At 55.9% G+C, this 22,860-nt stretch overlaps 1 protein-coding gene across 1 annotated transcript in view; it reads right to left on the bottom strand.

Annotated features, from left to right (window-relative positions):
• LOC137095778 (cytochrome P450 3A9-like) overlaps positions 1 to 22,860 on the bottom strand; it is a gene marked incomplete at its 3' end in the record, with an annotated part of 53,975 nt that overhangs the window by 5,849 nt on the left and 25,266 nt on the right. The window lies entirely within an intron of this gene.

Raw genomic sequence — 22,860 nt, 5'->3', positions numbered from 1 at the left:
TACTATACCAGGTGAGACTATTATACCAGGTGAGACTACTATACCAGGTGGGGCTACTATATCAGGTGAGGCTACTATACCAGGTGAGAATACTACACCAGGTGAGGCTACTATACCAGGTGAGACTACTATACCAGGTGAGAATACTATACCAGGTGAGAATACTATACCAGGTGAGACTACTATACCAGGTGAGACTACTATACCAGGTGAGAATACTATACCAGGTGAGAATACTATACCAGGTGAGACTACTATACCAGGTGAGACTACTATACCAGGTGAGACTACTATACCAGGTGAGAATGCTATACCAGGTGAGACTACTATACCAGGTGAGACTACTATACCAGGTGAGACTACTATACCAGGTGAGAATACTATACCAGGTGAGACTACTATACCAGGTGAGAATGCTATACCAGGTGAGACTAGAATAGTTTTCTAAGATCTACAGAGACACTCGCTGGAACACCTCAGCAAGCGAGAGTCCAAAAGTGGCAGGCTCAAACCCAGAATCTCAATCAATGGCTGATACCAAATGAGAGACTCCCCCCTGGGCACACAGAAAACTGGGCGACTTGGAAGGCGCTGAACAGACTGCGCTCTGGCACCACGAGATGCAGAGCCAACCTCAAGAAATGGAGCCACAAAGTGGAATCCACGACATGCAAGTGTGGAGAAGAGCAAACCACTGATCATCTGCTGCAATGCAACCTGAGTCCTGCTACATGCACAATGGTGGACTTCCTTGCGGTTCAGTCACTTGACCAACGGTAGTACTATCTAATCCGGATTTTACTAGTTTATTTGAAAGATGATCATGAGGAACCTTGTCAAGATATGCTACATCCACAGCATTACCTGTAGATCAGTCCTAAGGTAGATAAGTCACATGGACTTTGATAGATCCATGCCTGTACATCATTTGGAAACAGTGACATCAAGTGACAGACTGTATGTGTGGAAGAGTCGCCAGAGATGAAATACCACCTTGGTTCTGATAGAGCTGCTGCTTCCATCAGGTTGAGTTATCAAGGTGTGTTTCCATGTGAACTGGTCTAGGAAGAACAAGAGTGTGAAGATCTAAAAACTCCCATCTCTGGAGATTGTGGCGCAGCTGGCTGAGTATCATTTGACTTTACTCTTTAGCATTGTCGGGTGGTCCTTCACCAAGGATTCCATAGCATAAAGCCAGTGCAGTTAAAGTGGTATGAACCAATTCTATAGCGTAGAGGCACCCCAAAACTCCAACTGTTCCAATCTGCTAGGAATGGTCCCAATTAATCCCCTGAGATCCCACTATTCCAGCTGCTTTGAAGGAGCCACAATGGCACAATGGGTTAAACCCTTGTGCCGGCTGAACCACTGCATTAAGATCACTCTGACCAAAAGATCATGAGTTCAAAGCCAGCCCGGGTTGGAGTGAGTTTCCAACCAATTGTGTAGCCTGTTGTCGACCTTTGCAACCTGAAAGACAGTTGCATCTGTCAAGTAGGAAAATTAGGTACCACCTTAAAGTGTGGGGAGGCTAAATTAACTAATTTATGAGGCCATAAAGAAGACTCCAGCAAGCACTCCAGCAAAAGTATGCAGGGAATGCGGAAGTACTTCATCAGTGTTGCAGATGGACGATGAAAGCCTCTGTGTATGTCTGTATGTGTTGTATGTCAAAAATTGGCATTGAATGTTTGCCATATATGTGTACACTGTAATCCACCCTGAGTCCCCTGTGGGGTGAGAAGGGTGGAATATAAAAGCTGTAAATAAATAAATAAATAAATAAAAGCTTAGTGCAGAGGCACTGAGCCAGTCTCACCACTAGTGAGATAATGCTCCAGGTGAGAGAGGTGGCTGCCAAGGTAGCGGAAATGGCCCACATTTTCTAATGTTTTTTATCTTATTGTCTGTGTTGGCATCGAATTGTGCCTTTTGTAAGCCGCCCTGAGTCCCCCCTCGGGGTTGAGAAGGGCGGGGTAGAAATGCGCAAAATAAATAAATAAATAAATAAATGTCACGCCATTAAGCTGTATCTCTGGCATTGGAGAGGGGTTGGTTGGTGACTGTTGGAACAGCACTTTGGTTTGTGAGTTGTTGTAGGTTTTTCCGGGCTATATGGCCATGTTCTGGAGGCAATTTTTCTCCTGACGTTTCGCCTGCATCTATGGCAAGCATCTTCAGAGGTAATGAGCACTTTGGTTTTCTCGATGTTCAATGACAGGTTGAGCTTCTTGTATGCTTCTGCAAAGGTGTTTAGAGTGGCTTGTAGATCTTCTTCTGAATGTGCACAGATGACGTTGTCATCAGCATACTGGAGTTCTATAACAGATGTTGTAACCTTGGTTTTGGCTTTCAGTTTGCTGAGGTTAAATAGCTTGCCATCTGTCCGACAGATTATTTCCACTCCGGTGGGAAGCTTCCCATCAACAAGTTGAAGTATCATAGCGATGAAGATGGAGAATAAAGTTGGGGCAATAACACATCCTTGTTTGGCACCTGATTCCACCTTAAATGGGTCACTTTGAAAGCCACTGCTGTCCAAGACTGTTGCCATCATGTCCTCATGGAGGAGCCGCAGGATGTTCACAAATCTGTTAGGGCACCCGATTTTTAGGAGGATGGTCCAGAGAGCGCTGCAATTCATTGTGTCGAATGCCTTTGCAAGGTCAATGAATGCCATGTACAGAGCTGTATGTAATAGTCCCCTAATGATGATTTCCACTCCGGTGGGAAGCTTCCCATCAACAAGGTGAAGTATCATCGCGATGAAGATGGAGAATAAGGTTGGGACAATAACACATCTTTGTTTGACACCTGATTCCACCTTAAATGGGTCACTTTGGGAGCCATTGCTGTCCAAGACTGTTGCCATCATGTCATCGTGGAGGAGCCGCAGGATGTTCACGAATTTCTTAGGGTACCCGATTTTTAGGAGGATGGTCCAGAGAGCGCTGCGATTCACTGTGTCGAATGCCTTTGCAAGGTCGATGAATGCCATGTACAGAGGTTGGTTTTGTTCCCTGCATTTTTCTTGGAGCTGTCGTGCAGTTTGGGAGCCATTGTTGTCCAAAACTGTTGCCATCATGTCATCATGGAGGAGCCGCAGGATATTCACAATTTGTTAGAGCATAAGTTCTTTCTCCCATCCTGGACATCATTCCACAGATATGTAAACCCATATTCCTAGTTTCCAACAAACCTCACTACCTCTGAGGATGCTTGCCACAGATGCAGGCAAAACGTCAGGAGAGAATGCTTCTAGAACATAGCCATACAGCCCGAAAAACCTACAACAACCCAGAGAAATGTTTGATGAATGTGGCACTGAAGGATCGTCTTGTGCAGTATCACACAGCTGTGATTAAGAATGGAAAGACAGAGAAAAGAGAGCAAAGTGTGATGACTTCCATATTGGAAGCAGGTAATTTGCAAGAGGGAGACAAAAGCAGGCTTCTGGATAGTGCAGATAGAAGAAGGAAAGTGATGTTTGATGAATGTGGCACTGGGCCCGGTCCTGTTCAACATCTTTATTAATGACTTAGATGAAGGGTTAGAAGGCAGGATCATCAAGTTTGCAGACGACACCAAATTGCGAGGGAGAGCCAACACCCCAGAGGACAGGAGCAGGATTCAAAACCATCTTGACAGATGAGAGATGGGCCAAAACTAACAAAATGAAGTTCAACAGTGACAAATGCAAGATACTCCACTTTGGCAGGAAAAATGAAATGCAAAGATACAAAATGGGGGACACTTGGCTCGAGAGCAGTACGTGTGAAAAAGATCTTGGAGTCCTCGTGGACAACAAGTTAAACATCAGCCAACAATGTGATGTGGCGGCAAAAAAAGCCAATGGGATTTTGGCCTGCATCAAGAGGAGCATAGTGTCTAGGTCCAGGGAAGTCATGCTACCCATGCTCTATTCTGCTTTGGTTAGACCACATCTGGAATATTGTGTCCAATTCTGTGCACCACAATTCAAGAGAGATATTGACAAGCTGGAATGTGTCCAGAGGAGAGCGACTAAAATGATAAAGGGTCTGGAGAACAAGCCCTATGAGGAGCGGCTTAAGGAGCTGGGCATGTTTAGCCTGAAGAAGAGAGGGCTGAGAGGAGATATGATAGCCATGTATAAATATGTGAGAGGAAGCCACAGGGAGGAGGGAGCAAGCTTGTTTTCTGCATCCTTGGAGACTAGGACGCAATGGAACAATGGCTTCAAACTACAAGAGAGGAGATTCCATCTGAACATGAGGAAGATCTTCCTGACTGTGAGAGCCGTTCAGCAGTGGAACTCTCTGCCCCGGAGTGTGGTGGAGGCTCCTTCTTTGGAAGCTGGATGGTCACCTGTCAGGGGTGATTTGAATGCAATATTCCTGCTTCTTGGCTGAATGGGGTTGGACTGGATGGCCCAGGAGGTCTCTTCCAACTCTTGGATTCTATGATTCTATGATTCTAACACAGCTGTGATTAAGAATGGAGAGCCAGAAAAAAGAGAGCAAAGTGTGATGACTTCCATATTGGAAACAGGTAATTTGCAAGAGGGAGACAAAAGCCGGCTTCTGGATAGTGCAGATAGAAGAAGGAAAGTGATGTTCCATTTAAGCAAAATTAGCTTAGCTGTTAGGGGGGGAAAAACAGCGGCACTCCATCCTTTCATAAATAGAACACAATGTTGGGATGAAAGATCTTTGAAACCGTTCCCAGAGGCGGTCAAGTTGTTAATGTTAACTCGGGAACTGAGCATTTACGCTGGTCCAGGGAAAGAAAGGAAATGTGCTGTCGACATCCCCCTCCGCCTTCATCCTTTTCCCTCCCACTTTGGCAATAAGGGCTTTGCGAGAGTGTTTAATAAGCCCTGCTGTTGATAAAGCGCCGGGCGCACGCTTGCTGCTGCGGCACACATCTTCAGAGGAAGGAGATAACCCCGAGGTAAAAGCAATCATTTCATAAAGGGAAAGGTGCCCTCGTGGAGACCGGGCCTTCAAGGCTTGAGCAAGGAGAGAGAAAGGGAGAGAGAGGCTGAGATTTCTCTCCCGGCTCTTTGCCAAACCAAGGCACCCAGATAGGAAGCCGGAGCCAAAGAGCGCACGAAGAGAGGAAAAATAAAATGCTGCTTGCACATATTTATTGCTGAGGAATCAAAGCCGAGTTAGGAGTTGTGGCCTGAATTGAAGAATCAAAGGAATTCTTTGTTTGGGTTTGGAGGATGGGTTTTTTCCCCCTCCTCAACTTGCTTCTTGATTTAAAGTGGTCTGTTTGCAGAAAGAGTATTTAGAAAAACATTTCAAGGCCCACTTTCGGGATTTTACCTATAGAACTACAGTTTTTGGAGCCACCATAGACCTCCAGAGGACAGGAGCAGGATTCAAAAAATCTTGACAGATTAGAGAGATGGGCCAAAACTAACAAAATGAAGTTCAACAGGGACAAATGCAAGATATTCCACTTTGGCAGGAAAAACGACATGCAAAGATACAGAATGGGGGACAATGCCTGGCTCGAGAGCAGTACGTGTGAAAAAGATCTTGGAGTCCTCGTGGACAACAAGTTAAACATGAGCCAACAATGTGATGTGGTGGCAAAAAAAGCCAATGGGATTTTGGCCTGCATCAAGAGGAGCCTAGTGTCTAGATCTAGGGAAGTCATGCTCCCCATGCTCTATTCTGCTTTGGTTAGACCACACCTGGAATATTGTGTCCAATTCTGGGCACCACAATTGAAGAGAGATATTGACAAGCTGGAATGTGTCCAGAGGAGGGCGACTAAAATGATCAAGGGTCTGGAGAACAAGCCCTATGAGGAGCGGCTTAAGGAGCTGGGCATGTTTAGCCTGAAGAAGAGAAGGCTGAGAGGGGATATGATAGCCATGTATAAATATGTGAAAGGAAGCCACAGGGAGGAAGGGAGCAAGCTTTTTTTCTGCTTCCCTGGAGACTAGGACGCGGAACAATGGCTTCAAACTACAAGAGAGGATATTCCATCTGAACACGAGGAAGAACTTCCTGACTGTGAGAGCCGTTCAGCAGTGGAACTCTCTGCCCCAGAGTGTGGTGGAGGCTCCTTCTTTGGAAGCTTTTAAACAGAGGCAGGATGGCCATCTGTCAGGGGTGATTTGAATGCAATATTCCTGCTTCTTGGCAGAATGGGGTTGGACTGGATGGCCCATGAGGTCTCTTCCAACTCTTTGATTCTATGATTCTTGTTGTTTGGGAAGTCAATGTTGGTTTAGGAGAAAGTCTGAAATGAAATCTATTGCTAGACTCGTTGAGTCACTTCTATTTATCTCTGTGTTGATTCAGCGCAGTGCTGTAGTTTGAGGGTGGACTAAAGGTGCACCTACATTGAAGAATTAAAGCAGTTTGACTCTACTTTAACTGCCATGGCTCAGTGCTATGGATTCCTAGGATTTGTAGGGTCCCTGGTCAAGTGGTCCCTGGTCAAAGGGGTCCCTGGTCAAAGTGGTCCCTGGTCAAAGTGGTCCCTGGTCAAAGTGGTCCCTGGTCAAAGTGGTCCCTGGTCTAAGGGGTCCCTGGTCAAAGGGGTCCCTGGTCAAAGGGGTCCCTGGTCAAAGTGGTCCCTGGTCAAAGTGGTCCCTGGTCAAAGTGGTCCCTGGACAAAGTGGTCCCTGGTCAAAGTGGTCCCTGGTCTAAGGGGTCCCTGGTCAAAGGGGTCCCTGGACAAATGGTCCCTGGTCAAAGTGGTCCCTGGACAAAGTGGTCCCTGGTCAAAGTGGTCCCTGGTCTAAGGGGTCCCTGGTCAAAGTGGTCCCTGGACAAAGTGGTCCCTGGTCAAAGTGGTCCCTGGTCTAAGGGGTCCCTGGTCAAAGGGGTCCCTGGACAAATGGTCCCTGGTCAAAGTGGTCCCTGGACAAAGTGGTCCCTGGTCAAAGTGGTCCCTGGTCTAAGGGGTCCCTGGTCAAAGTGGTCCCTGGACAAAGTGGTCCCTGGTCTAAGGGGTCCCTGGACAAAGTGGTCCCTGGTCAAAGTGGTCCCTGGTCTAAGGGGTCCCTGGTCAAAGTGGTCCCTGGACAAAGTGGTCCCTGGTCTAAGGGGTCCCTGGACAAAGGGGTCCCTGGTCAAAGTGGTCCCTGGTCAAAGTGGTCCCTGGTCAAAGTGGTCCCTGGACAAAGTGGTCCCTGGTCAAAGTGGTCCCTGGTCTAAGGGGTCCCTGGACAAATGGTCCCTGGTCAAAGTGGTCCCTGGTCAAAGTGGTCCCTGGTCTAAGGGGTCCCTGGTCAAAGTGGTCCCTGGACAAAGTGGTCCCTGGTCAAAGTGGTCCCTGGTCAAAGTGGTCCCTGGTCTAAGGGGTCCCTGGACAAATGGTCCCTGGTCAAAGTGGTCCCTGGTCAAAGTGGTCCCTGGTCAAAGTGGTCCCTGGTCAAAGTGGTCCCTGGTCAAAGGGGTCCCTGGTCAAAGTGGTCCCTGGTCTAAGGGGTCCCTGGACAAATGGTCCCTGGTCAAAGTGGTCCCTGGTCAAAGGGGTCCCTGGTCAAAGTGGTCCCTGGTCAAAGGGGTCCCTGGTCAAAGTGGTCCCTGGTCAAAGGGGTCCCTGGTCAAAGGGGTCCCTGGTCAAAGGGGTCCCTGGTCAAAGGGGTCCCTGGTCAAAGTGGTCCCTGGTCTAAGGGGTCCCTGGTCAAAGGGGTCCCTGGTCAAAGTGGTCCCTGGTCTAAGGGGTCCCTGGACAAATGGTCCCTGGTCAAAGTGGTCCCTGGTCAAAGGGGTCCCTGGTCAAAGTGGTCCCTGGTCTAAGGGGTCCCTGGTCAAAGGGGTCCCTGGTCAAAGGGGTCCCTGGTCAAAGTGGTCCCTGGTCAAAGGGGTCCCTGGTCAAAGTGGTCCCTGGTCAAAGGGGTCCCTGGTCAAAGTGGTCCCTGGTCAAAGGGGTCCCTGGTCAAAGGGGTCCCTGGTCAAAGGGGTCCCTGGTCAAAGGGGTCCCTGGTCAAAGTGGTCCCTGGTCTAAGGGGTCCCTGGTCAAAGTGGTCCCTGGTCAAAGGGGTCCCTGGTCAAAGTGGTCCCTGGTCAGAGTGGTCCCTGGTCAAAGTGGTCCCTGGTCTAAGGGGTCCCTGGTCAAAGTGGTCCCTGGTCAAAGGGGTCCCTGGACAAATGGTCCCTGGTCAAAGTGGTTCCTGGACAAAGGGGTCCCTGGTCAAAGGGGTCCCTGGTCAAAGGGGTCCCTGGTCAAAGGGGTCCTTGGTCAAAGGGGTCCCTGGTCAAAGGGGTCCCTGGTCAAAGGGGTCCCTGGTCAAAGGGGTCCCTGGTCAAAGGGGTCCCTGGACAAAGGGGTCCCTGGTCAAAGGGGTCCCTGGTCAAAGGGGTCCCTGGTCAAAGGGGTCCCTGGACAAAGGGGTCCCTGGTCAAAGGGGTCCCTGGTCAAAGGGGTCCCTGGTCAAAGGGGTCCCTGGTCAAAGTGGTCCCTGGTCAAAGGGGTCCCTGGTCAAAGGGGTCCCTGGTCAAAGGGGTCCCTGGTCAAAGTGGTCCCTGGTCAAAGGGGTCCCTGGTCAAAGGGGTCCCTGGACAAATGGTCCCTGGTCAAAGTGGTCCCTGGTCAAAGTGGTCCCTGGTCAAAGGGGTCCCTGGTCAAAGTGGTCCCTGGTCAAAGGGGTCCCTGGTCAAAGGGGTCCCTGGTCAAAGGGGTCCCTGGTCAAAGGGGTCCTTGGTCAAAGGGGTCCCTGGACAAAGGGGTCCCTGGTCAAAGGGGTCCCTGGTCAAAGGGGTCCCTGGTCAAAGGGGTCCCTGGACAAAGGGGTCCCTGGTCAAAGGGGTCCCTGGTCAAAGGGGTCACTGGTCAAAGGGGTCACTGGTCAAAGGGGTCCCTGGTCAAAGGGGTCCCTGGTCAAAGGGGTCCCTGGTCAAAGTGGTCCCTGGTCAATGGGGTCCCTGGTCAATGGGGTCCCTGGACAAAGGGGTCCCTGGTCAAAGGGGTCCCTGGTCAAAGGGGTCCCTGGTCAAAGGGGTCCCTGGTCAAAGGGGTCCCTGGTCAAAGGGGTCCCTGGTCAAAGGGGTCCCTGGTCAAAGTGGTCCCTGGTCAAAGTGGTCCCTGGTCTAAGGGGTCCCTGGTCAAAGTGGTCCCTGGTCAAAGGGGTCCCTGGTCAAAGTGGTCCCTGGTCAAAGGGGTCCCTGGTCAAAGGGGTCCCTGGTCAAAGTGGTCCCTGGTCAAAGTGGTCCCTGGTCAAAGGGGTCCCTGGTCAAAGGGGTCCCTGGTCAAAGTGGTCCCTGGTCAAAGGGGTCCCTGGTCAAAGGGGTCCCTGGTCAAAGTGGTCCCTGGTCAAAGGGGTCCCTGGTCAAAGGGGTCCCTGGTCAAAGGGGTCCCTGGTCAAAGGGGTCCCTGGACAAATGGTCCCTGGTCAAAGTGGTCCCTGGTCAAAGTGGTCCCTGGTCAAAGGGGTCCCTGGTCAAAGGGGTCCCTGGACAAATGGTCCCTGGTCAAAGGGGTCCCTGGTCAAAGGGGTCCCTGGTCAAAGGGGTCCCTGGTCAAAGGGGTCCCTGGACAAATGGTCCCTGGTCAAAGGGGTCCCTGGTCAAAGTGGTCCCTGGTCTAAGGGGTCCCTGGTCAATGGGGTCCCTGGACAAAGGGGTCCCTGGTCAAAGGGGTCCCTGGTCAAAGGGGTCCCTGGTCAAAGGGGTCCCTGGTCAAAGTGGTCCCTGGTCAAAGTGGTCCCTGGTCTAAGGGGTCCCTGGTCAATGGGGTCCCTGGACAAAGGGGTCCCTGGTCAAAGGGGTCCCTGGTCAAAGGGGTCCCTGGTCAAAGTGGTCCCTGGTCAAAGTGGTCCCTGGTCTAAGGGGTCCCTGGTCAATGGGGTCCCTGGACAAAGGGGTCCCTGGTCAAAGGGGTCCCTGGTCAAAGGGGTCCCTGGTCAAAGGGGTCCCTGGTCAAAGTGGTCCCTGGTCAAAGTGGTCCCTGGTCTAAGGGGTCCCTGGTCAATGGGGTCCCTGGACAAAGGGGTCCCTGGTCAAAGGGGTCCCTGGTCAAAGGGGTCCCTGGTCAAAGTGGTCCCTGGTCAAAGTGGTCCCTGGTCTAAGGGGTCCCTGGTCAATGGGGTCCCTGGACAAAGGGGTCCCTGGTCAATGGGGTCCCTGGTCAAAGGGGTCCCTGGTCAAAGGGGTCCCTGGTCAAAGGGGTCCCTGGACAAATGGTCCCTGGTCAAAGTGGTCCCTGGTCAATGGGGTCCCTGGTCTAAGGGGTCCCTGGTCAATGGGGTCCCTGGTCAAAGGGGTCCCTGGTCAAAGTGGTCCCTGGTCTAAGGGGTCCCTGGTCAAAGGGGTCCCTGGTCAAAGGGGTCCCTGGTCAAAGGGGTCCTTGGTCAAAGGGGTCCCTGGTCAAAGGGGTCCCTGGTCAAAGGGGTCCCTGGTCAAAGGGGTCCTTGGTCAAAGGGGTCCTTGGTCAAAGGGGTCCCTGGTCAAAGGGGTCCCTGGACAAAGGGGTCCCTGGTCAAAGGGGTCCCTGGACAAAGGGGTCCCTGGTCAAAGGGGTCCCTGGTCAAAGGGGTCCCTGGTCAAAGGGGTCCCTGGTCAAAGGGGTCCCTGGACAAAGGGGTCCCTGGTCAAAGGGGTCCCTGGACAAAGGGGTCCCTGGTCAAAGGGGTCCCTGGTCAAAGGGGTCCCTGGTCAAAGGGGTCCCTGGTCAAAGGGGTCCCTGGTCAAAGGGGTCCCTGGTCAAAGGGGTCCCTGGACAAAGGGGTCCCTGGTCAAAGGGGTCCCTGGTCAAAGGGGTCCCTGGTCAAAGGGGTCCCTGGTCAAAGGGGTCCCTGGTCAAAGGGGTCCCTGGTCAAAGGGGTCCCTGGACAAATGGTCCCTGGTCAAAGTGGTCCCTGGTCAAAGTGGTCCCTGGTCTAAGGGGTCCCTGGTCAATGGGGTCCCTGGTCAAAGGGGTCCCTGGTCAAAGGGGTCCCTGGTCAAAGGGGTCCCTGGTCAAAGTGGTCCCTGGTCAAAGGGGTCCCTGGTCTAAGGGGTCCCTGGTCAAAGGGGTCCCTGGTCAAAGGGGTCCCTGGTCAAAGGGGTCCCTGGTCAAAGGGGTCCCTGGTCTAAGGGGTCCCTGGTCAATGGGGTCCCTGGACAAAGGGGTCCCTGGTCAAAGGGGTCCCTGGTCAAAGGGGTCCCTGGTCAAAGGGGTCCTTGGTCAAAGGGGTCCTTGGTCAAAGTGGTCCCTGGTCAAAGTGGTCCCTGGTCAAAGGGGTCCCTGGTCAAAGGGGTCCCTGGTCAAAGGGGTCCCTGGTCAAAGGGGTCCCTGGTCAAAGTGGTCCCTGGTCTAAGGGGTCCCTGGTCAAAGGGGTCCCTGGTCAAAGGGGTCCTTGGTCAAAGGGGTCCTTGGTCAAAGGGGTCCCTGGTCAAAGGGGTCCTTGGTCAAAGGGGTCCCTGGTCAAAGGGGTCCCTGGTCAAAGGGGTCCCTGGTCAAAGTGGTCCCTGGTCAAAGGGGTCCCTGGTCTAAGGGGTCCCTGGTCAAAGGGGTCCTTGGTCAAAGGGGTCCCTGGTCAAAGGGGTCCCTGGTCAAAGTGGTCCCTGGTCTAAGGGGTCCCTGGTCAAAGTGGTCCCTGGTCTAAGGGGTCCCTGGTCAAAGGGGTCCTTGGTCAAAGGGGTCCCTGGTCAAAGGGGTCCTTGGTCAAAGGGGTCCTTGGTCAAAGGGGTCCCTGGTCAAAGGGGTCCCTGGTCAAAGGGGTCCCTGGTCAAAGGGGTCCCTGGTCAAAGGGGTCCCTGGTCAAAGTGGTCCCTGGTCAAAGTGGTCCCTGGTCAAAGTGGTCCCTGGTCAAAGGGGTCCCTGGTCAAAGGGGTCCCTGGTCAAAGGGGTCCCTGGTCAAAGGGGTCCCTGGTCAAAGTGGTCCCTGGTCAAAGGGGTCCCTGGTCAAAGGGGTCCCTGGTCAAAGGGGTCCCTGGTCAAAGTGGTCCCTGGTCAAAGTGGTCCCTGGTCAAAGGGGTCCCTGGTCAAAGGGGTCCCTGGTCAAAGGGGTCCCTGGTCAAAGGGGTCCCTGGTCAAAGGGGTCCCTGGTCAAAGGGGTCCCTGGTCAAAGGGGTCCCTGGTCAAAGTGGTCCCTGGTCTAAGGGGTCCCTGGTCAATGGGGTCCCTGGTCAAAGGGGTCCCTGGTCAAAGGGGTCCCTGGTCAAAGGGGTCCCTGGTCAAAGTGGTCCCTGGTCTAAGGGGTCCCTGGTCAAAGTGGTCCCTGGTCTAAGGGGTCCCTGGTCAAAGGGGTCCCTGGTCAAAGGGGTCCTTGGTCAAAGGGGTCCCTGGTCAAAGGGGTCCCTGGTCAAAGGGGTCCCTGGTCAAAGGGGTCCCTGGTCAAAGGGGTCCCTGGTCAAAGTGGTCCCTGGTCAAAGTGGTCCCTGGTCAAAGTGGTCCCTGGTCAAAGGGGTCCCTGGTCAAAGGGGTCCCTGGTCAAAGGGGTCCCTGGTCAAAGGGGTCCCTGGTCAAAGGGGTCCCTGGTCAAAGTGGTCCCTGGTCAAAGGGGTCCCTGGTCAAAGGGGTCCCTGGTCAAAGGGGTCCCTGGTCAAAGGGGTCCCTGGTCAAAGGGGTCCCTGGTCAAAGGGGTCCCTGGTCAAAGGGGTCCCTGGTCAAAGGGGTCCCTGGTCAAAGGGGTCCTTGGTCAAAGGGGTCCCTGGTCAAAGTGGTCCCTGGTCAAAGGGGTCCCTGGTCAAAGTGGTCCCTGGTCTAAGGGGTCCCTGGTCAATGGGGTCCCTGGACAAAGGGGTCCCTGGTCAAAGGGGTCCCTGGTCAAAGTGGTCCCTGGTCAAAGGGGTCCCTGGTCAAAGGGGTCCCTGGTCAAAGGGGTCCCTGGTCAAAGGGGTCCTTGTTCAAAGGGGTCCTTGTTCAAAGGGGTCCCTGGTCAAAGGGGTCCTTGGTCAAAGGGGTCCCTGGACAAAGGGGTCCCTGGTCAAAGTGGTCCCTGGTCAAAGTGGTCCCTGGTCAAAGGGGTCCCTGGTCAAAGGGGTCCCTGGTCAAAGGGGTCCCTGGACAAAGGGGTCCTTGTTCAAAGGGGTCCCTGGTCAAAGGGGTCCCTGGTCAAAGGGGTCCCTGGTCAAAGGGGTCCCTGGTCAAAGGGGTCCCTGGTCAAAGGGGTCCCTGATCAAAGGGGTCCTTGTTCAAAGGGGTCCCTGGTCAAAGGGGTCCCTGGTCAAAGGGGTCCCTGGTCAAAGGGGTCCCTGGTCAAAGGGGTCCCTGGTCAAAGGGGTCCCTGGTCAAAGGGGTCCCTGGTCAAAGGGGTCCCTGGTCAAAGGGGTCCCTGGTCAAAGGGGTCCCTGGTCAAAGGGGTCCCTGGTCTAAGGGGTCCCTGGTCAAAGGGGTCCCTGGTCAAAGTGGTCCCTGGTCAAAGTGGTCCCTGGTCAAAGGGTTCCCTGGTCAAAGGGGTCCCTGGTCAAAGTGGTCCCTGGTCAAAGTGGTCCCTGGTCAAAGGGGTCCCTGGTCAAAGGGGTCCCTGGTCAAAGGGGTCCCTGGTCAAAGGGGTCCCTGGTCAAAGGGGTCCCTGGTCAAAGGGGTCCCTGGTCAAAGGGGTCCCTGGTCAAAGGGGTCCTTGGTCAAAGGGGTCCTTGGTCAAAGGGGTCCCTGGTCAAAGGGGTCCCTGGTCAAAGGGGTCCCTGGTCAAAGGGGTCCCTGGTCTAAGGGGTCCCTGGTCAAAGGGGTCCCTGGTCAAAGGGGTCCCTGGTCAAAGTGGTCCTTGGTCAAAGGGGTCCCTGGTCAAAGTGGTCCCTGGTCTAAGGGGTCCCTGGTCAAAGTGGTCCCTGGTCAAAGGGGTCCCTGGTCAAAGGGGTCCCTGGTCAAAGGGGTCCCTGGTCAAAGGGGTCCCTGGTCAAAGGGGTCCCTGGTCAAAGGGGTCCCTGGTCAAAATAGGCCCTGGTCAAAGGGGTCCCTGGTCAAAGTGGTCCTTGGTCAAAGGGGTCCCTGGTCAAAGGGGTCCCTGGTCAAAGGGGTCCTTGTTCAAAGGGGTCCCTGGTCAAAGGGGTCCCTGGTCAAAGGGGTCCCTGGTCAAAGGGGTCCCTGGTCAAAGGGGTCCTTGTTCAAAGGGGTCCCTGGACAAAGGGGTCCCTGGTCAAAGGGGTCCCTGGTCAAAGGGGTCCTTGTTCAAAGGGGTCCCTGGTCAAAGGGGTCCCTGGACAAAGGGGTCCCTGGACAAATGGTTCCTGGTCTAAGGGGTCCTTGTTCAAAGGGGTCCCTGGTCAAAGGGGTCCCTGGTCAAAGTGGTCCCTGGTCTAAGGGGTCCCTGGTCAATGGGGTCCCTGGTCAAAGGGGTCCTTGGTCAAAGGGGTCCCTGGTCAAAGGGGTCCCTGGTCAAAGGGGTCCCTGGTCAAAGGGGTCCCTGGTCAAAGGGGTCCCTGGTCAAAGGGGTCCTTGTTCAAAGGGGTCCCTGGTCAAGTGATCCTGGTCAAAGTGGTCCCTGTTCAAAGTGGTCCCTGGTCAAAGGGGTCACTGGTCAAAGGGGTCCCTGGTCAAAGGGGTCCCTGGTCAAAGGGGTCCCTGGTCAAAGGGGTCCCTGGTCAAAGGGGTCCCTGGTCAAAGGGGTCCCTGGTCAAAGTGGTCCCTGGTCAAAGGGGTCCCTGGTCAAAGGGGTCCCTGGTCAAAGTGGTCCTTGGTCAAAGGGGTCCCTGGTCAAAGGGGTCCCTGGTCAAAGTGGTCCTTGGTCAAAGGGGTCCCTGGTCAAAGGGGTCCCTGGTCAAAGGGGTCCCTGGTCAAAGGGGTCCCTGGTCAAAGGGGTCCCTGGTCAAAGTGGTCCTTGGTCAAAGTGGTCCCTGGTCAAAGGGGTCCCTGGTCAAAGGGGTCCCTGGTCAAAGGGGTCCCTGGTCAAAGGGGTCCCTGGTCAAAGGGGTCCCTGGTCAAAGTGGTCCTTGGTCAAAGGGGTCCCTGGTCAAAGGGGTCCCTGGTCAAAGGGGTCCCTGGTCAAAGGGGTCCCTGGTCAAAGGGGTCCCTGGTCTAAGTAGTCTCTGGTCAAAGGGGTCCCTGGTAAAAGGGGTCTGGTCCCTGGACAAATAGTCCCTGGTCAAAGGGGTCCCTGGTCAAAGGGTTCCCTGGTCAAAGGGGTCCCTGGTCAAAGGGGTCCCTGGTCAAAGGGGTCCCTGGTCAAAGGGGTCCCTGGTCAAAGGGGTCCCTGGTCAAAGTGGTCCCTGGTCAAAGTGGTCCCTGGTCAAAGGGGTCCCTGGTCAAAGGGGTCCCTGGTCAAAGGGGTCCCTGGTCAAAGGGGTCCCTGGTCAAAGTGGTCCCTGGTCTAAGGGGTCCCTGGTCTAAGGGGTCCCTGGTCAAAGGGGTCCCTGGTCAAAGGGGTCCCTGGTCAAAGGGGTCCCTGGTCAAAGGGGTCCTTGGTCAAAGGGGTCCCTGGTCAAAGTGGTCCCTGGTCAAAGGGGTCCCTGGTCAAAGGGGTCCCTGGTCAAAGGGGTCCCTGGTCAAAGTGGTCCTTGGTCAAAGGGGTCCCTGGTCAAAGGGGTCCCTGGTCAAAGGGGTCCCTGGTCAAAGGGGTCCCTGGTCAAAGGGGTCCCTGGTCAATGGGGTCCCTGGTCAAAGGGGTCCTTGGTCAAAGGGGTCCCTGGTCAAAGGGGTCCCTGGTCAAAGGGGTCCCTGGTCAAAGGGGTCCCTGGTCAAAGGGGTCCCTGGTCAAAGGGGTCCCTGGTCAAAGGGGTCCCTGGTCAAAGGGGTCCCTGGTCAAAGGGGTCCCTGGTCAAAGGGGTCCCTGGTCAAAGTGGTCCTTGGTCAAAGGGGTCCCTGGTCAAAGTGGTCCTTGGTCAAAGGGGTCCCTGGACAAATGGTCCCTGGTCAAAGGGGTCCCTGGACAAATGGTCCCTGGTCAAAGGGGTCCCTGGTCAAAGGGGTCCCTGGTCAAAGGGGTCCCTGGTCAAAGGGGTCCCTGGTCAAAGTGGTCCTTGGTCAAAGGGGTCCCTGGTCAAAGGGGTCCCTGGTCAAAGGGGTCCCTGGTCAAAGGGGTCCCTGGTCAAAGGGGTCCCTGGTCAAAGGGGTCCCTGGTCAAAGGGGTCCCTGGTCAAAGGGGTCCCTGGTCAAAGGGGTCCCTGGTCAAAGGGGTCCCTGGTCAAAGGGGTCCCTGGTCAAAGGGGTCCCTGGTCAAAGGGGTCCCTGGTCAAAGGGGTCCCTGGTCAAAGGGGTCCCTGGTCAAAGGGGTCCCTGGTCAAAGTGGTCCTTGGTCAAAGGGGTCCCTGGTCAAAGGGGTCCCTGGTCAAAGTGGTCCCTGGACAAATGGTCCCTGGTCAAAGGGGTCCCTGGACAAATGGTCCCTGGTCAAAGTGGTCCCTGGACAAATGGTCCCTGGTCAAAGGGGTCCCTGGACAAATGGTCCCTGGTCAAAGGGGTCCCTGGTCAAAGGGGTCCCTGGTCAAAGGGGTCCCTGGTCAAAGGGGTCCCTGGACAAAGGGGTCCCTGGTCAAAGGGGTCCCTGGTCAAAGGGGTCCCTGGACAAAGTGGTCCCTGGTCAAAGGGGTCCCTGGTCAAAGTGGTCCTTGGTCAAAGGGGTCCCTGGTCAAAGGGGTCCCTGGTCAAAGGGGTCCCTGGTCAAAGGGGTCCCTGGTCAAAGTGGTCCCTGGACAAATGGTCCCTGGTCAAAGGGGTCCCTGGTCAAAGTGGTCCCTGGTCAAAGGGGTCCCTGGACAAATGGTCCCTGGTCAAAGTGGTCCCTGGTCAAAGTGGTCCCTGGACAAATGGTTCCTGGTCTAAGGGGTCCCTGGTCAAAGTGGTCCCTGGTCAAAGTGGTCCCTGGTCAAAGGGGTCCCTGGTCAAAGGGGTCCCTGGTCAAAGGGGTCCCTGGTCAAAGGGGTCCCTGGTCAAAGGGGTCCCTGGTCAAAGGGGTCCCTGGTCAAAGGGGTCCCTGGTCAAAGGGGTCCCTGGTCAAAGGGGTCCCTGGTCAAAGGGGTCCCTGGTCAAAGGGGTCCCTGGTCAAAGGGGTCCCTGGTCAAAGTGGTCCCTGGACAAATGGTCCCTGGTCAAAGGGGTCCCTGGACAAATGGTCCCTGGTCAAAGGGGTCCCTGGTCAAAGGGGTCCCTGGTCAAAGGGGTCCCTGGTCAAAGGGGTCCCTGGTCAAAGGGGTCCCTGGTCAAAGTGGTCCTTGGTCAAAGGGGTCCCTGGTCAAAGGGGTCCCTGGTCAAAGTGGTCCCTGGACAAATGGTCCCTGGTCAAAGGGGTCCCTGGACAAATGGTCCCTGGTCAAAGGGGTCCCTGGTCAAAGGGGTCCCTGGTCAAAGGGGTCCCTGGTCAAAGGGGTCCCTGGTCAAAGGGGTCCCTGGTCAAAGGGGTCCCTGGTCAAAGGGGTCCCTGGTCAAAGTGGTCCCTGGACAAATGGTCCCTGGTCAAAGGGGTCCCTGGTCAAAGTGGTCCCTGGTCAAAGGGGTCCCTGGACAAATGGTCCCTGGTCAAAGTGGTCCCTGGTCAAAGTGGTCCCTGGTCAAAGTGGTCCCTGGTCAAAGGGGTCCCTGGACAAATGGTCCCTGGTCAAAGTGGTCCCTGGTCAAAGGGGTCCCTGGACAAATGGTTCCTGGTCTAAGGGGTCCCTGGTCAAAGTGGTCCCTGGTCAAAGTGGTCCCTGGTCAAAGGGGTCCCTGGTCAAAGGGGTCCCTGGTCAAAGGGGTCCCTGGTCAAAGGGGTCCCTGGTCAAAGGGGTCCCTGGTCAAAGTGGTCCCTGGTCAAAGGGGTCCCTGGTCAAAGGGGTCCCTGGTCAAAGTGGTCCCTGGACAAATGGTCCCTGGTCAAAGGGGTCCCTGGTCAAAGTGGTCCCTGGTCAAAGTGGTCCCTGGACAAATGGTCCCTGGTCTAAGGGGTCCCTGGTCAAAGGGGTCCCTGGTCAAAGTGGTCCCTGGACAAATGGTTCCTGGTCAAAGTGGTCCCTGGTCAAAGTGGTCCCTGGTCAAAGTGGTCCCTGGACAAATGGTCCCTGGTCTAAGGGGTCCCTGGTCAAAGGGGTCCCTGGTCAAAGTGGTCCCTGGACAAATGGTCCCTGGTCTAAGGGGTCCCTGGTCAAAGGGGTCCCTGGACAAATGGTTCCTGGTCAAAGTGGTCCCTGGTCAAAGGGGTCCCTGGTCAAAGTGGTCCCTGGACAAATGGTCCCTGGTCTAAGGGGTCCCTGGTCAAAGGGGTCCCTGGACAAATGGTCCCTGGTCAAAGGGGTCCCTGGTCAAAGTGGTCCCTGGTCAAAGGGGTCCCTGGTCAAAGGGGTCCCTGGTCAAAGGGGTCCCTGGACAAATGGTCCCTGGTCTAAGGGGTCCCTGGACAAATGGTTCCTGGTCAAAGTGGTCCCTGGACAAAGGGGTCCCTGGTCAAAGGGGTCCCTGGTCAAAGTGGTCCCTGGTCAAAGGGGTCCCTGGTCAAAGGGGTCCCTGGTCAAAGGGGGTCCCTGGTCAAAGGGGTCCCTGGTCAAAGGGGTCCCTGGTCAAAGGGGTCCCTGGTCAATGGGGTCCCTGGTCAAAGGGGTCCTTGGTCAAAGGGGTCCCTGGTCAAAGGGGTCCCTGGTCAAAGGGGTCCCTGGTCAAAGGGGTCCCTGGTCAAAGGGGTCCCTGGTCAAAGGGGTCCCTGGTCAAAGGGGTCCCTGGTCAAAGGGGTCCCTGGTCAAAGGGGTCCCTGGTCAAAGGGGTCCCTGGTCAAAGGGGTCCCTGGTCAAAGTGGTCCTTGGTCAAAGGGGTCCCTGGTCAAAGGGGTCCCTGGTCAAAGTGGTCCCTGGTCAAAGGGGTCCTTGGTCAAAGGGGTCCCTGGTCAAAGGGGTCCTTGGTCAAAGGGGTCCCTGGTCAAAGGGGTCCCTGGTCAAAGGGGTCCCTGGACAAATGGTTCCTGGTCTAAGGGGTCCCTGGTCAAAGTGGTCCCTGGACAAATGGTCCCTGGTCAAAGGGGTCCCTGGTCAAAGGGGTCCCTGGTCAAAGTGGTCCCTGGACAAATGGTCCCTGGTCTAAGGGGTCCCTGGTCAAAGGGGTCCCTGGACAAATGGTCCCTGGTCTAAGGGGTCCCTGGTCAAAGTGGTCCCTGGACAAATGGTCCCTGGTCTAAGGGGTCCCTGGTCAAAGTGGTCCCTGGACAAATGGTCCCTGGTCAAAGGGGTCCCTGGTCAAAGGGGTCTGGTCAAAGCGGTCCCTGGACAAAGGGGTCCCTGGTCAAAGTGGTCCCTGGACAAAGTGGTCCCTGGTCTAAGGGGTCCCTGGACAAAGGGGTCCCTGGTCAAAGCGGTCCCTGGACAAATGGTCCCTGGTCAAAGTGGTCCCTGGTCAAAGGGGTCCCTGGTCAAAGGGGTCCCTGGTCAAAGTGGTCCCTGGTCAAAGGGGTCCTTGGTCAAAGGGGTCCCTGGTCAAAGGGGTCCCTGGTCAAAGGGGTCCCTGGTCAAAGGGGTCCCTGGTCAAAGGGGTCCCTGGTCAAAGGGGTCCCTGGTCAAAGGGGTCCCTGGTCAAAGGGGTCCCTGGTCAAAGGGGTCCCTGGTCAAAATAGGCCCTGGTCAAAGGGGTCCCTGGTCAAAGTGGTCCCTGGTCAAAGGGGTCCCTGGTCAAAGGGGTCTGGTCAAAGCGGTCCCTGGACAAAGGGGTCCCTGGTCAAAGTGGTCCCTGGACAAAGTGGTCCCTGGTCTAAGGGGTCCCTGGACAAAGGGGTCCCTGGTCAAAGCGGTCCCTGGACAAAGGGGTCCCTGGTCAAAGTGGTCCCTGGTCAAAGGGGTCCCTGGTCAAAGGGGTCCCTGGTCAAAGTGGTCCCTGGTCAAAGGGGTCCTTGGTCAAAGGGGTCCCTGGTCAAAGGGGTCCCTGGTCAAAGGGGTCCCTGGTCAAAGGGGTCCCTGGTCAAAGGGGTCCCTGGTCAAAGGGGTCCCTGGTCAAAGGGGTCCCTGGTCAAAGGGGTCCCCTGGTCAAAGGGGTCCCTGGTCAAATAGGGCCCTGGTCAAAGGGGTCCCTGGTCAAAGTGGTCCTTGGTCAAAGGGGTCCCTGGTCAAAGGGGTCCCTGGTCAAAGGGGTCCTTGTTCAAAAGGGGTCCCTGGTCAAAGGGGTCCCTGGTCAAAGGGGTCCCTGGTCAAAGGGGTCCATGGTCAAAGGGGTCCTTGTTCAAAGGGGTCCCTGGACAAAGGGGTCCCTGGTCAAAGGGGTCCCTGGTCAAAGGGGTCCTTGTTCAAAGGGGTCCCCTGGTCAAAGGGGTCCCTGGTCAAAGTGGTCCCTGGTCTAAGGGGTCCCTGGTCAATGGGGTTCCCTGGTCAAAGGGGTCCTTGGTCAAAGGGGTCCCTGGTCAAAGGGGTCCCTGGTCAAAGGGGTCCCTGGTCAAAGGGGTCCCTGGTCAAAGGGGTCCCTGGTCAAAGGGGTCCTTGTTCAAAGGGGTCCCTGGTCAAGTGATCCTGGTCAAAGTGGTCCCTGTTCAAAGTGGTCCCTGGGTCAAAGGGGTCCCTGGTCAAGGGGTCCCTGGTCAAAGGGGTCCCTGGTCAAAGTGGTCCCTGGTCAAAGGGGTCACTGGTCAAAGGGGTCCCTGGTCAAAGTGGTCCCTGGTCAAAGTGGTCCCCTGGTCAAAGGGGTCCCTGGTCAAAGGGGTCCCTGGTCAAAGGGGTCCCTGGTCAAAGGGGTCCCTGGTCAAAGTGGTCCCTGGTCAAAGGGGTCACTGGTCAAAGGGGTCCTTGTCAAAGGGGTCCCTGGTCAAAGTGGTCCCTGGTCAAAGGGGGTCCCTGGTCAAAGGGGTCCCCTGGTCAAAGTGGTCCTTGGTCAAAGTGGTCCCTGGTCAAAGGGGTCCCTGGTCAAAGGGGTCCTGGTCAAAGGGGTCCCTGGTCAAAGGGGTCCCTGGTCAAAGGGGTCCCTGGTCAAAGTGGGTCCCTTGGTCAAAGTGGTCCCTGGTCAAAAGGGGTCCCTGGTCAAAGTGGTCCTTGGTCAAAGGGGTCCCTGGTCAAAGGGGTCCCTGGTCAAAGGGGTCCCTGGTCAAAGTGGTCCTTGGTCAAAGTTGGTCCCTGGTCAAAGGGGTCCCTGGTCAAAGTGGTCCTTGGTCAAAGGGGTCCCTGGTCAAAGGGGTCCCTGGTCAAAGGGGTCCCTGTCAAAGGGGTCCCTGGTCAAAGGGGTCCCTGGTCAAAGTGGTCCTTGGTCAAAGTGGTCCTGGTCAAGGGGTCCTGGTCAAAGGGTCCCTGGTCAAAGGGGTCCCTGGTCAAAGGGGTCCCTGGTCAAAGGGTCCCTGGTCAAAGGGGTCCCTGGTCAAAGTGGTCCTTGGTCAAAGGGGTCCCTGGTCAAAGGGGTCCCTGGTCAAAGGGGTCCCTGGTCAAAGGGGTCCCTGGTCAAAGGGGTCCCTGGTCTAAGTAGTCTCTGGTCAAAGGGGTCCCTGGTAAAAGGGGTCCCTGGTCAAAGGGGTCCCTGGTCAAAGTGGTCCTTGGTCAAAGGGGTCCCTGGTCAAAGTGGTCCCTTGGTCAAAGGGGTCCCTGGTCAAAGGGGTCCCTGGTCAAAGGGGTCCCTGGTCAAAGGGGTCCCTGGTCAAAGGGGTCCCTGGTCAAAGTGGTCCCTGGTCAAAGTGGTCCCTGGTCAAAGGGGTCCTGGTCAAAGTGGTCCTTGGTCAAAGGGGTCCCTGGTCAAAGTGGTCCCTGGTCAAAGGGGTCCCTGGTCAAAGGGGTCCCTGGTCAAAGTGGTCCTTGGTCAAAGGGGTCCCTGGTCAAAGTGGTCCCTGGTCAAAGGGGTCCCTGGTCAAAGGGGTCCCTGGTCAAAGGGGTCCCTGGTCAAAGGGGTCCCTGGTCAAAGGGGGTCCCTGGTCAAAGTGGGTCCCTGGTCAAAGGGGTCCCTGGTCAAAGGGGTCCCTGGTCAAAGTGGTCCTTGGTCAAAGGGGTCCCTGGTCAAAGTGGTCCCTGGTCAAAGGTGGTCCCCTGGTCAAAGGGGTCCCTGGTAAAAGGGGGTCCCTGGTCAAAGGGGTCCCTGGTCAAAGTGGTCCTTGGTCAAAGGGGTCCCTGGTCAAAGTGGTCCTTGGTCAAAGGGGTCCCTGGTCAAAGTGGTCCCTGGTCAAAGGGGGTCCCTGGTCAAAGGGGTCCCTGGTCAAAGGGGTCCCTGGTCAAAGGGGTCCCTGGTCAAAGTGGTCCTTGGTCAAAGGGGTCCCTGGTCAAAGTGGTCCTTGGTCAAAGGGGTCCCTGGTCAAAAGGGGTCCCTGGTCAAAGGGGTCCCTGGTCAAAGGGGTCCCTGGTCAAAGGGGTCCCTGGTCAAAGTGGTCCCTGGTCAAGGGAGTCCCTGGTCAAAGGGGTCCCTGGTCAAAGTGGTCCCTGGTCAAAGGGGTCCCTGGTCAAAGTGGTCCCTGGTCAAAGGGGGTCCCTGGTCAAAGGGGTCCCTGGTCAAAGGGTTCCCTGGTCAAAGGGTTCCCTGGTCAAAGTGGTCCCTGGTCAAAGGGGGTCCCTGGTCAAAGGGGTCCCTGGTCAAAGGGGTCCCCTGGTCAAAGGGTTCCCTGGTCAAAGGGGGTCCCTGGTCAAAGTGGTCCCTGGTCAAAGGGGTCCCTGGTCAAAGGGGTCCCTGGTCAAAGGGTTCCCTGGTCAAAGGGTTCCCTGGTCAAAGTGGTCCCTGGTCAAAGGGGTCCCTGGTCAAAGGGGTCCCTGGTCAAAGGGGTCCCTGGTCAAAGGGGTCCCTGGTCAAAGGGGTCCCTGGTCAAAGGGGTCCCTGGTCAAAGGGGTCCCTGGTCAAAGGGGTCCCTGGTCAAAGGGGTCCCTGGTCAAAGGGGTCCCTGGTCAAAGTGGTCCCTGGTCAAAGGGGTCCCTGGTCAAAGGGGTCCCTGGTCAAAGGGGTCCCTGGTCAAAGGGGTCCCTGGTCAAAGGGGTCCCTGGTCAAAGGGGTCCCTGGTCAAAGGGGTCCCTGGTCAAAGGGGTCCCTGGTCAAAGGGGTCCCTGGTCAAAGTGGTCCCTGGTCAAAGGGGTCCCTGGTCAAAGGGGTCCCTGGTCAAAGGGTTCCCTGGTCAAAGGGGTCCCTGGTCAAAGAGGTCCCTGGTCAAAGGGG

This window comes from Anolis sagrei, unplaced genomic scaffold (genome assembly GCF_037176765.1).
Source record: "Anolis sagrei isolate rAnoSag1 unplaced genomic scaffold, rAnoSag1.mat MAT_SCAFFOLD_25, whole genome shotgun sequence".
NCBI classification, from domain to species: Eukaryota; Metazoa; Chordata; class Lepidosauria; order Squamata; family Dactyloidae; genus Anolis; species Anolis sagrei.
Note: the sequence above shows the minus strand (reverse complement) of the source record. Positions and strands in the feature narration are given on the sequence as shown.